The 13109-nt window shown below is 46.7% G+C and overlaps 1 long non-coding RNA gene across 1 annotated transcript in view; it reads left to right on the top strand.

Moving 5' to 3' along the window:
* LOC141573791 (uncharacterized) overlaps window positions 1-13109 on the top strand; it is a 118433-nt gene that overhangs the window by 18650 nt on the left and 86674 nt on the right. The gene's annotated exons all lie outside the window — the stretch shown is intronic.

Here is a 13109-nt window from a genome sequence, read left to right as displayed (position 1 = left end):
AAAAAAAGGAAGACCAGAGCAACAAAAAGAAAACAGTAATGAATATGGCAGATATTAATCCAACTATATTAAAAAATCACTTTGAACATCAATGATCTAAATGTAATAAAAGACAGAGATTTTCAGAGTGGATCAAAAAACAAGACCCAAATATATGCTGTCTATAAGAAACCCACTTTAAAGACACATATATTTAAGAGTAAATGGATGGAGAAGAATTTACCATGCTAACACAAATCAAGAGAGAGTGATACTAAAGGGGTCAGTTATCCAGGAAGACATAACAATCCCTGATGTGTATGTCCCTAATAACAGAGCATCAAACTAGGTGGGGCAAAACCTAATAGGACTGCAATTGAACCTAAAACTGAGTGTTAATAATAAAAATACAGTCAGGGGACTCTCTTCTGCATGTCTTTTTGACAAGAGAGTTCAGAATGCCGGGTAAAAGAAGGATGGACGAGACAGAGAAAGCAGTGGGCGCCTTCTCTAACCCAGTCCAACGGGCAGTTGCCCCAGTAACAACCCCAGTAGTATCATCTTTGCCCTTGCGTGCAGTGCTATGCTGGTAAGTGGTTAAAAGCTCTGGTTTGTAACCTTTGCTGATTTCCATGTTGTAAACATCCCCCCCATGGCTGATATCAAGGTGACATTACTGAAGGCGGAGTTGGCAGGAGGCAGGCAGTGGCTCACTGTTGTATAGTATTTCCTCCATACAGGTACGATAGACAAATTACCTCGAAGCATAGAGAACAGAAAAATGTAGGGAAACAATTGGAAAGTAATGAGTTTGAGTATTACCTTTGTTTTTAATATCTTTTCATTGTAAATTTATATGATTTAATTTTATGATGGTTGTGTTTGTGATGGTTGTACAACTAGCTCACAAAATTCCTGAACATTTAATAAGTGGGTCTCACGGGCCAGTGAGGAGCCGGCTCCAGCATGATCCCATGTGCATGGCCATTTAGCGACTCCAAGTCACTTCATAGCCGCCATCCCAAATGCCACTAGGGTTGAGTCTGTGGACTCAGATACAGCACAATAACAGATGACCTGTGTGGCACCCCTTACCCCGAGCCGATGCCCCCTTTTGCAATATCAAGGTAACATCAGATGAGCTTTATTTCTTGGAGGTGATACAGGATAAAAAACGTGGGGCAGAGAGGAGGGCCATGTCCCAGGTCTCAGTTGAGCCCCTGGGACGTGCCCCATCAAGTGAGGGTCCTTGGCTTCCCGCAGGAAAGAATTCAATTGTAAGCAATAGTTGAGTAAAAGTAGATTTGTTCAGAAAGACGCACACTCCATAGACCGAGTGTAAGCCATCTCAGAAGGCCAAAGAGGCCATGAGGTGTGGGGCGGGGCAAGGGTGGTGGTTAAAGTAAAAGTAGACACACACTCCATAGACAGAGTGCAGGCCATCTCGGAAGGCAAGAGAGAGTGACCACAAGGTGTGGGGTTGTTAGTTTTTATGGGCTTGGTAATTTCATATGCTAATGAATAGAAGGATTATTCCAACTGCTTTGGGGAAGGGGCAGGGATTCCCAGGAATGGGGCCACCACTCACTGTTTTGACATTTCAAAGTTAGCCTCAGAACTGTCCTGGTGCCTATGGGTGTGTCATTCACCATGCTAATATATTACAATGAGCATATAATAAATAAAGTCTACTGGGAGTCAAATCTCCCGCCATCTTGGGCCTCCAGGTCTATTGGGAGTCGAATCCTTGGCCATCTTGGTACTGATTGCTGTGTCATTCTGTTAATGGCTGTGCCCTACCCACTTCCCTCCTGTCTCAGAGGGAATGAGCATAATGTAGTGGAAAGAGCACAGGCTTTGGAGTCAGGAACAGCCGGGTGGGAAGCCAAGGGAAGAGCATGCATGGGGCAGGAGAGTTTTCCTGGCACCAGCAAGGGTGCAGAACCCTGGTGCCCCCTGAAGTGTGGGGTGATAGGCTGATTGGCGTGAGCTCACAGCAGGCAGGCAGGGGGCCTACGGGAGAGAGGAATTACAGGCAGCTTTTCAAGGACTGGGATGCAAAGGGAAGGAGAAAAGGGATGGCACCTGGTCGAGAAGTGGAGCTAAGAGAGGGTGGCTTTTGTTTTTTCTGAAGACAGAAGGAATAATGTTCCCCCCAAACTGGGTTTGCCTCTTGTACAATCAAGCCAAAGCACAGGAGAAGGAGGCATTTGTTCCTTGCAGCAAATAAAGAGAACACTGGGGATCTTTCCCAAAGTGGTGTCTCCCCAGCAGTAAAACTGGGGAATTTTTAAGGTAAGAGTACATGCATGGTTATGAAGGGCTTGGGTGGTGGACAGAGTCCAAGCTTTAGCTGATTGAAGTCACAACGATCAGAAAAGGTCCACATCCTCATTCCTTAGGTCCAGTTGTTCTGGTGGTTGAGTGCTTCAGGCTGATATTTACCCTTAAACAGAAGCAAAAGTTTTCACTTCTCTTGCCTGATAACCGTCGTATGTTTCTGCATTTTTTTGTTCCCTTAAGATCATTCATTACTGAGACCTGTTCTAGGGCAAGCGGTGCGGTCAGACTCAGATCACACAAGGGCTTGGGCCAAAAGTGGCTTCTTATGTTAAGAAAGCCTGGCCTGATCATCTTTCTCTGGGGACCCACTACTGTGTCTGGTTACAATGAGACCACGTTTGTGTGATGGTGAAATGTTGCAGGGGAGAGTTAGTGGGTTGCTGAGTCCTGAGATAGAGAATGGGGTCTCGGACAGAAGGTCCCTCTCCAGGACTGGGAGGGAGCGGGGAACTGAGGCAGAGCTCAGAGGATGCTGTGTTTGCAGGGAGGCTGTGGGATTCTTCCCAGTGGCTTCTGCCTTTTCCATGCCGTAGGAAGCTGGTTGTCAGTCAGAGGCAGGGAAGGAAGAGATGCTGGAGGTTTAAGGGACGGTAGAACCAGCAAAGGCAGAAGGCCCTTGGACAAGATCAGGACTGAGGTAGGGGTGGGGCTGACCTGCTGCCTTTCCTCCAGCCTCTCCCTGTGTGCAGGCCACTCCAAGGGAGGATATGCCAGTGTCTTGGCTGCTTTCTGCCCAGTCCAGCCTCAGGGGAATAGAGTCTCAGAGCAGAGCGTGAGGCTAGAACCAGCAATGATTCCTCTTTGGCTGTCTGCAGTCAGATGGAAGTAGCCTGCCATCCACCAGTCAGTTAGTCAGTCAGTCAATAAACATCCATCTTATGTACGAAACATCTACTAAGCTCCAGGCACAGAATGGTGGATAAGGATGTTAAAATACTGTCTTTCCTACTAGACTAATTGCTATTTAATGTGACTGGAGCTCAGCCAATGATGACACGAAAGAGGGAGAAAGTCATTCTGTCAGAGAGGAGAGGGCAGAGCATATTAGGAAAGGGCTTTGTCAAGTGAGTGGTTGCTTTTATTTTCTCGGAAGAAGGTGGGAAGGGCATTTCTACCAAGGGAATGGCATCTACTAAGTCCCCAAGATGTGAAATGTTTGGCTTGGTGGCTGTATTTGCAATAGAGGAGGATCCCACCAAGAGTTACCAACTTCTGCTTTTCTGGTCCGACCTCTCTGTTGCTGGAACACATCTGCCTTTCCTCTTGCTGTTCCTTCTGCCCAGTGCCCTCTGCCCTGGCTCTCTGAGCGGCTGATTCCTTATTTCTTAGGTCTTATCTCAAAACTCTCTGGGACTCTACCTAGAGCATCTTTGTACTCTGCCTGGAAGGCTCTTCCTCCTCAACTGTGGCTCCCGACCCTTTGTCTGTTCTTCCCACCCCCACCGCCACCTTACTGAGATATAATTGACAAATAAAATCATCAGATATTTAAAATGTACAGCATGAGGGTTTGATATACATATGCATTGTGAAAGGATTCCCCTAGGGAGTGAGTTAACACATCCATCACCTCACGTATTTACCATTTTTGTGTGTAGGAGAACAGCTATGTTCTACTCTCAGCAAGTTTCAATAATGGTATACGGTGGTATTAACTAGAGTCAGCATGTTTTACATCAGATCCTCAGACTTCATTCATCTTATAGCTGGAAGTGTCTACCCTTTTACATTTACCAAATCCTCTCCATTTCCTCCATCCCCAGCCCCTGGCAACCACTTTTCTACTCTCTGGTCCTAGAGTTCACCTTTTCTCCCCCTCAGATTCCACAGATAAGTGTACAATGTGGTATTTGCTGTTCTCTATCTGGCTTATTTGACTTAGCATAATGTTCGTTATGATGTTCATCATTTTGTTACAAATGAGATGATTTCCTTCTTTTAAGGCTGAATAATATTCAGTTGTATGTGTACATCATGTTTTCTTTATCCATTCCTCCATTGATGGACACTGTTCGTTTGTAACCTGGTGAGATCTCTGACCACACCCAGCACCTCCCATCCTGTGCCATCTGCCATCTTCCTTCACCAGACTTACCTCATCTGACCAAGTTTCCCTTTTACTCATTTCTCTGTCTCCCCTACCAGAATGTAAGCTCCATGAGGGCAGGTGTTCTGATGTTTTGGATTCATCCTGTATCCCCAGGGCCAAATGCCCAGCAGAGAGTATGTACTCGATAAATCCTTGTTGCTTCAAGGAGCCAAAGATGGTAAAGTCACCTTGAATGGATGTACTTCAAGGTCAGAGATCTCCCTCCCACCTCCCTTCACATTTCCTCCTGCCCCTGTTTATAGTCCTCGTCACTCTTTGAAGTTCTTTGTTTATTTTTTCTCCTTCCCCATGGAGTAGTGGAGTAGGTCTTGGTCTTGTTCATAGTGGTTTCTTCCAACATCTGGAAAATACTCAGCCCAGAGTAAGAACTTGCTAAGTGTGCAGTGAGTGAATGGATGAAAGAATGAGCCAATGGCTGTACGTGTCTGCCTAGCACACGTGGAAGTGGCAGAGGTCACCCTGGGCATTGGTGTTGGTGTGTGGGTGGGCGGGGATGGCCCTTCTTGTGGTGAGAAGTTATGAGAAGTGTCAAGAAGTTTCGAGTTATTTATGAGAAAATTCATCTAAATATTTAACACAGAGAAAAAGGTAATAAATGATGGTCAAGAGGTTTATTTTCAATTTTATCTATGCCTCTTACATAGGTGGGGGTTTCATAAAGAAAATCCATAATACTTTTTAAAAATTTTCTTCATTTTTCTAATTGAAGTATAATCATTTTTCAATGTTGCATCAATTTCTGGTGTACAGCATAAGAGTTTAGTCATACATGTACATACATATATTTGTTTTCATATTCTTTTTAACCGTAAGTTACTGCAAGATACTGAATATGATTCCCTGTGCTATACAGTAGAAACTTGTTGTTTATCTATTATATATATATATATATATATATATATATATATATATATATATATTAGTTAGTATCTGAAAATCTCGAGCTCCCAACTTATCCCTTCCCAACCCCTTCTCCCTCTGGTAACCATAAGTTTGTTTTCTATGTTTGTGACTCCGTTTCTGTTTTGTAAATAAGTTTGTATTTTTTTAGATTCCACATATGGGTGATATCATATGGTATTTTTCTTCCTCTTTCTGTCTTACTTCACTTAGAATGACAATCTCCAGATCCACCCATGTTGCTGCAAATGGCATTATTTTATTCTTTTTTATGGCTGTGTAGTATTCCATTGTGTAAATATACCACAACTTCTTTATCCAGTCATCTGTTGATGGACATTTAGGTTGTTTCCATGTCTTGGCTATTGTAAATAGTGCTGCTGTGAACACTGGGATGCATGTGTCTTTTTTAATTAAAGTTCCCTCTGGAAAATCTGTCATTCTTGGTTGCAGCAAAAAGCAATACAGAAGGTCTCCAGGGAAACTTGGATATGTATTATATAGATCATGGAATTTTTAGAGTTTTTGCCTAATTTGTAACTGGCCTAAATCTCTTACCAAAACCTTCCCTGAGGACTTTATAAATTGCCCAGTTCTCCACAAGGCCAGAGCCTGGGTGAGGAAGGCTGTACCTGCAGTTCTGGTGTTTGGGAAATCACAGCTGTTCACTCTCTCATCCTTGGGATTCAGAGATGCTGAGCCAAATTCTGCCAGCTGTGGGAGGTCCTTTCTCCCCCCTTCCCACCACCACCCACACCTCCAGGAATGGGACTGGTGGAGAAGGCTGAGATCCTGGATTTTTTGGCCCTGCTGTGCCGGAGTCAGAGGCAGCCTCTGAGATACCTTCGTCCCTCCGGGCAGTCACAGCTGTGTGGTTGGGGGGCTCCCAGTGGAGATGTGCTGTTTCCCGAGTCCAACCATGACAGTCCTCTCCCGGGCTGCCAGTGCAGAAGCTTTCCTGTGTGGTTCTATTAAAAAGCACAAATATGCCTTTGTAGCTATAGGTGAGAGGTTTCTGTGGAGAAAAATATTATTGAGGAGGCATAAGTGTGTGCCTTACGAGAAAAGTTGGGAGGTGACCCACTCCACACAGGAGAAGTAGAATCTAGTCTGGATGGATGGATGGTTAACTCTAGAAGGTGCCTGGCCTGGGAGCCAGGCTGTGGTTCTGGGGTCAGGAGAGGCGGGGAGGTCAGGCGTGGCTTTCTGCTGGGGACTGGACTGCAGGCTGTGAGGACACAGTGTGTCACAGATGTGGTGGTCAGAGTCAGAGAGGTGGGGGTGAGAGACAGGGCACCTCCGAACATCCCTCCTGATGCCGTGACCCTCTGTCAGCCACTGTTGACTTGTACCCTCTCTCTACTTCCCCCTCCCCACCCTCAACTTAGCCCCTACCCCAGCCTCACCTGGCTCGGGGGCTGGGGGAGACAGAGAAAGGGGTACGTCCCTTTTGTGGCTCTGCATCCCTGAGAAATGGGGAGGAACTGTCTGGGCCCCAGATTAGCAGAAACCACTAAACCCTAGGAGACCACCCTGGACAAGGGCCACAGGCAAATTTCCTGGGGGTGGAAGGGGTGGGGCCATAAAAAGGACACTTTTGTCCTGTTTGGCTCATGTTCACTGAACTGAATTTCCAAACTCCAACCCTGAAGTTTGTGAGGGAGACTTTGCCGGGGAGCCCTCCTGTAGGTCAGAAGTCGGAGGCTGGACTTTGTCATCAAATTGAGGGTGTCACCCCCGCCCAGGAGAGACATCTGGTGTGTTTGATTCCTGAGCAGTTGCATCCCTGAGTTATTCAACCGTGGGAAGACTGGTACCTCAAACCTACAGTGGAGGAGAAAGGAACTCCTATTTATTGAGGGGCTGCTGCGTGACTTACTTAAAATAGCAGATAACGTGCAAAATGCTTTCACATTTTCTTCTTTAAGCCCACCCCATCCCTTCTCATAGGGGTCATTATATCTGTTAGGAAACAGAGGCTCAGAGATGTTGAATGACCGACTGAGAGCAAGGATTCCAACCAAGAAGGTAGACTAACCCAGGTTCTTTGCTACCCAAGGCTCACCCACTCACAGGGATGGGGAAGCAGGAGGGGGAAGGTGAGGGGATGCGTGAGAGAACCAACTCAGGGTGATGACAGCTGGCCCAGTGCCTCCTCTTCATTCGAGGAAGTAATAAAAGCAGGGAGGACTGCTCAGCCATGTAGGAAAATAAGCCCCAATTTTCCATAACTTGTAGGTTTTCAAATGAAGCCAGAAATCTGGGTTTTGAATGAAGTTCTCCACTTTTTAAATTTCATTATTTAAACAGTATGCTGGTCAAAGAAGACACATTTGTAGGTCAGTCCTTACCTGTGTGTTGCAGTTTTCCAGGTATCCTTGTGGGGAGTGAGTTCAGGTGTGTGTCACAAGTATCTACCAGGGTAGCATAAGGGTGCAGGAATCTGCTTTCTACCTATACTATTCCTTCCTCCTTAGGAGGTGGTCCTGGGCTGATGTGGCAGCTTCCCAGTGCCGCTGCCAGAGACCCGAGTTTGGTTCATCTTTCTGCCCCACTCTTTGGCATCTGTGGCTTTCATCCTTAGGCTCACAGGATGGCTGCATTACTTCTAGGCATCACTTCCTCGTTTCGGCCAGGAGGAAGGGCAAAATAAGAAGGGCGTGAGCTACCTGGGTCTCTCCCTTGAGGAAAACGATAGCTTTCCTGGAAGTTCCACCTGGTACACTTGACTTTATACCCCATTGGCTAGAATTGGTCTTGTGACCATCTTTAACTGCAGGGGAGTCTGGAAAAGGGAGTGGCTTTTAATGGAAACCATCGCCTGTCAGGACAAAATTGGGATTTCGTTAGTAACAGAACAAAGGAAAATGAATATCGTATAGTAGTACTTACTCACTGTGTTAATTTTCTGAGTGACAGCAAAGGAGGTGCTATAACTCTGCTGGCAACAATTTTACACTGTTTCTTCCTCCTCTGGGTTCCCAGCATTTGGGGTGTATGACCTGTGTTGATGCTGTTGTTGTTCACATCTTTCTCCCAATAGAGGCACCTCTGGAGATAGCCCCATCCTTGGTCAAACTCATCCATGTGGCAAATTCTATCCCCTCAGGTTGCCTGCTTTTATCTTGTAATATAATCTGACATCAGCTTTTGCTCTTCTTTTGTTTTTTCCCTCAGTTTTTAAAAATTTTTATGTTTGATTTATAATATTGCATTAGTTTCTAGTGTACAGCATAATGATTCAGTTATACATATATATTTTTCATTACAGGTTACTACAAGCCATTGAATAGAGTTCCCTGTGCTATGCCCATTTGTTGACAGACATTTTTTCCTAAGGCTACTTTCCTATTATTATATATTTAGTTACAATTCCTCTACATTCTTTAGGAAATACAACATCAACTACCACTGAAGTTAGTTATCCAAACTACAGATTACAGGATGTATCAGTCAGGACAGGCTTGGTTATGCTTCAGTAACAAACAACCCCAAAACCCAATGGCTCAAAACATTAAGATTAACTTCTTACTCATTCACATGTCCACTGTGGGTCATTATGAATATGGGAAGGGTCTGCTCATAGCAGGCATTCAGGAATCAAAGTCTGTTAGAAGCACTACCATCTTAAATGTTGGAAGTCTCATACCATCAATTCTTCAGGGGAAATAGAGGGCTCTGGAGAACTTTCATTGGCAATTAAATGTCACTTTCACTTGCAACTTATTGGCTAGAATCAGTCACATGTCCTCAAGCAACCACAGGGCCCAGGAATGCAGTCCCACCATGGTCATGGAGGGATGAGGACAAGAAATGTTTGGGAAGCAAACAAAATACTCAGTGTGTGTAAGCCAGGCAAGATCAGGGGTCTGTCTGGTTGAAGTTGGCTTGTGTAGCTCTTGGTGCAGACCTCTACCAGTGAAGGACATCTGGGATGATAGCTGCTCTTGAAGGAAGCCGTGTCCCTGCAGAAGGTGCTTGCTTCTGAGTTGGCTTGAGTAAAGAGGAACCTAGAACTGGGCTCTAGCTCTGCAATGTAGAATTTCCCCTAAGTGAAATAAAGTCTGTTCTAAACTCTTGTCTTTACTTCACCCTACCTCTGAGATCCTTTTCCCTCAAGTAATTCCTAGATCATCTCACTCAGGAGCTGCCTTCAAATCCTTTCCACCAAAGTTCTCTGGCTGAATGTGGGGGCTGTGGTTGGGGGAGGGTGAAGCATGGGCTGGAGAGAGTCAGAGAGCAGAGGGGAGGCTTGGGCAGTTAAGTGAAGGTGATGTAGCATTTCCAGGGAAGCCTGGGTGGATGGAGTTTCAGGTCCATCATGTGACAGTCATGGACACATTTCTTCCTTTCTACCTAAAGTTATATTAATAAGGGTGCTATTTTGTTTTGCCAATTCTAGGTTAATTTCCCCAAAATGGTGAGATGGGGAAAAAAATCTCCCCTCTCTGCTCTGGCCTTGGCTTTAGTATCACTTTGCTATAAAAAATGTGCAAACTGCAAGTACCTGGCAGGTATCAGTTTCCTTCTCTCTGTGAGTGGGAGGAGCTGCGGAAGATGTTAACTCACACACATCAAAGATGCACACTTTCCTTTGGCTGCAGAAGAGAGAACAACAGAATCTAGCACAGAGCTTTAGGCTGATCAATTAACTTACCCTCTTTGCAGAGAGGTTTGAAAGAAAAACAAAAATCACCAGGCTAAGGAAAGCCTCCCGAGCTTCCAAAACTCTAGCACTTCCTCCACCATAATTATGTCGGGCGTGTTGTCAGGGGAGGACACACCAGCCTCTGCAGGACTCTGGGTGGGCGCGGGTGTTAAAGTTCCAGGTGGCCCGCGGGCGGAGGCTCTCACAGCCGGCATTGGCAAGCGTTCTAGTTTAGGTCTTTCGTCTTTCTATTTGGAGGTTTGCTGTTACATTGTTGTCATCGTTTCTGCCGGGGTGGTGCTCTTTTTGAGGCAGTTTACACAGTGAAGTGTTGAACCTGAATTTGAACTCAGGCTCTGGCACTTCCAGCCAAGGGATGTCCCAGGTCTGGTTCTTCTGAAGCAGAGCTTTTGCAGGAGAGTGCTTCACTGGGAAGTGCTCCCAGGAAAAGCCAGCAGAGACCAGGGAAGTGAGACCTGGCAGGGAAGGAGCCATGCAGGGGTGCAGTGGGCAGCATCAAACAACACCCCACAGAGGGAAGGCTTCCATGTGGCTTAGTTTCACTGGGAGCCCTGGGGTCAGCATAGGTCATATGTCAGAGGGTCCCCTTAGGGGCAGAACATTTATACCCCTGTACCCAACACTCCCAAGGTAAGACTTTTCCCAGGAGACATAAATTCCCAGGCACCCAAGGTGCTTCTGTGGACAGCTGAGGTAGATTCTGGCAATCTGAGGGCAATGGTGCCACCGAGAGACACAGGGGCTCACCGTCAGAGTAAAGGCACACAGGAACTGGTGTTCACACAGCTGATGGCTGCTGACCGTGTCTGCTATAAATGACCTCAAGTAATCAGCTTAGGTCTGGGAGACCCATATGGAAAATGGGATTGGTAATGTACTTTCTTCACAGGATTGGCATGAGATTAAAGGCGGCAACATGTAATGTAAAGCACCTTGACTGTTGCTCAGACACAGTGAGCACTCTCTAACTGGTACTACAATTATGCCAGACAATGGCACAAACTTAAATTCGGGATCTGTAGCCTACAGGGTTGACCCTGGAATGAGGGTGGCAGATGTGAGCTCCCTCCTGATCATAGCATCCCTCCCCTGAGCCAGCACGTGGCTTCTGCATCCTTGCCTGGCAGCCTTTATCAAGCTACCTGAGCTGGATGGGAGACGAACTGTTTGCTGGCTCTGAAGGTGAAAGGTTCCCGTCCCGAAGGAGATGCGTGCAGGGAGGGGAACAGAGGCTCAGCGCTTCTGCCTCGCTTGGGCTCTACTCGAGATGGGCACCAGATCTCCAACCCACACCGGCCTCCTTCCTCGGCAATTAATTGGTCCAGGCATCTGTCTACCACCCAGGAGCAACCAGCTCACACCCCAGCCATTCTCCTTTTTCTTTCCATCTTGGACCCCACACACTAAGATTCTGCACTTTCTCAACTTTTTTGCCAAAGATATTTTTGCAGTGTACCAAAGCTCACATGGGCAGGGACCGAGTCTTAGTACACGCCGTCAGGAATATAAAGATGAGTAGGTTGCAGTCCCTGCCCACCTGGGAGCCCAGGCTGCTGACCAGAGAACTCACCCCTGTGCATGAAGACCAGTCAGCCGTGAAGCTCTTGGAATTCCCTGGTCCTATCACATTCCTGGTTCTTCACAAGGACTGTCCCTTTCACAGGGACCCCTGCTGCTGTGTGACATTGTGGGAAGTTATGAAGTTTGCTGTGGATTAGGGGCCAGTGTAAGGTGCTGGCCTGGAGATCCATCGGTTTCACCTCTTTCCAAATGAGAAGCGTATTTGAACTTGCCCGTTTGTATTTTGTGATTGGATTGAGGGTGTATTCGCAAAGGTTAAACTCACTGCTGTTGACCTGCGGTTGCACAGTTGTAAGGAGGCGACACAAGGCATTACTATTTTAGAGCCAATTGAGAAGCAGATATTCTTGGAGATGGTGGACTCTGAGAAGAATGGGGAACGAAACCCTCTCTGGCTGTCACTCATCGCTTGGCCATGATGTCTCTCACTGGCAAGGGGCGGGCGCTTAAGTATTCACACCTTTGTGCTTTTAGAGCTGGGTCAAGGGAGGATGCTTTAGAAGTGTTCTGTGTGAGCCTTGCAGGTAGCCCAGTGGAGGGTGGTGGGTTGGTGCCTGGCCCGCCTCTGCCCACTGGCCAGAGCGGATCAATCAGCTTTTACTTCTCAAAAATTGAACCAAGACACACTGACTGTCTTTGGTGGTGGTGCGTGACCAGGCTGGTGTGGTCCCACTACAGGGGCCTGGGTAGGGTGAGCGAGAGCTAGCTGGCTCTTTGGGGATCTCCCTGGCCCTGCGAGCCAGGCTCTCCAATTTCTGTTCTTTTCCCTGAGTGACCCCGTACCTTTTGTTTCTCCCCCTTCCCATGGGGCTCAGGGGCTGCTGATCTGGGTGACTACTGACTCTGGCCCTTGCAAACCTGGGGGCAGCCAACCTTCCAGGCTTCTCCACCTCATCCACCAAAGGCATTTCCACGAGCCCTTGAAGCCCGTGTGCAGGGTGTGTCCTTCCTGGCCTTCCCGCCGTAACTTCCAGAATCGGGCTGACGAATGAATTCTGTGACTCTCTCAAGACACATCATTCTTCCTGTAAATCAGCTGCCACCTGATCGAGGGCTAGCACGGTCACGGCCCAGGTCATCCTGAGCATCTTGTATTATTCCCCAGGAATTTGATCCACATTGTATGTACATCGTCCCTAACCCAAATATCAAATGAACAAAAAGCCAAACAAAAATTCTCATAAGCAGACATGATTATGCCCATTTTTAAAGCTGGGACCAAGGCTGAAGTAAAGTGCCTGAAGTTAGTGGCAGGGCAGTGATTCCAACAGAGGATTGCCTAGGGAGTGCTTATAAAACAGCTGGGGTGTTCTGCAGCCTGGGGTGAGACTCAGAGATCGACATTTTTAACAAGGGTCTGATGTGGGTATTTGTATTAGTTATTTACTTCTGTAAAACAAATTACATCAGTACTGAGCAGCTTAAAACAATAAAATGTTATCTCCCACAGCGTCTGAGGGTCAGGAGTCTGGGGTGGCCTGGCTGTCTGGTTCTGGCTCAAATCTCTCCTAAAATTGCAGTCAACAT

Source organism: Camelus bactrianus, chromosome 17 (genome assembly GCF_048773025.1).
Source record: "Camelus bactrianus isolate YW-2024 breed Bactrian camel chromosome 17, ASM4877302v1, whole genome shotgun sequence".
Taxonomy (NCBI): Eukaryota; Metazoa; Chordata; class Mammalia; order Artiodactyla; family Camelidae; genus Camelus; species Camelus bactrianus.
This window is presented reverse-complemented; position numbering and strand designations above follow the sequence as displayed.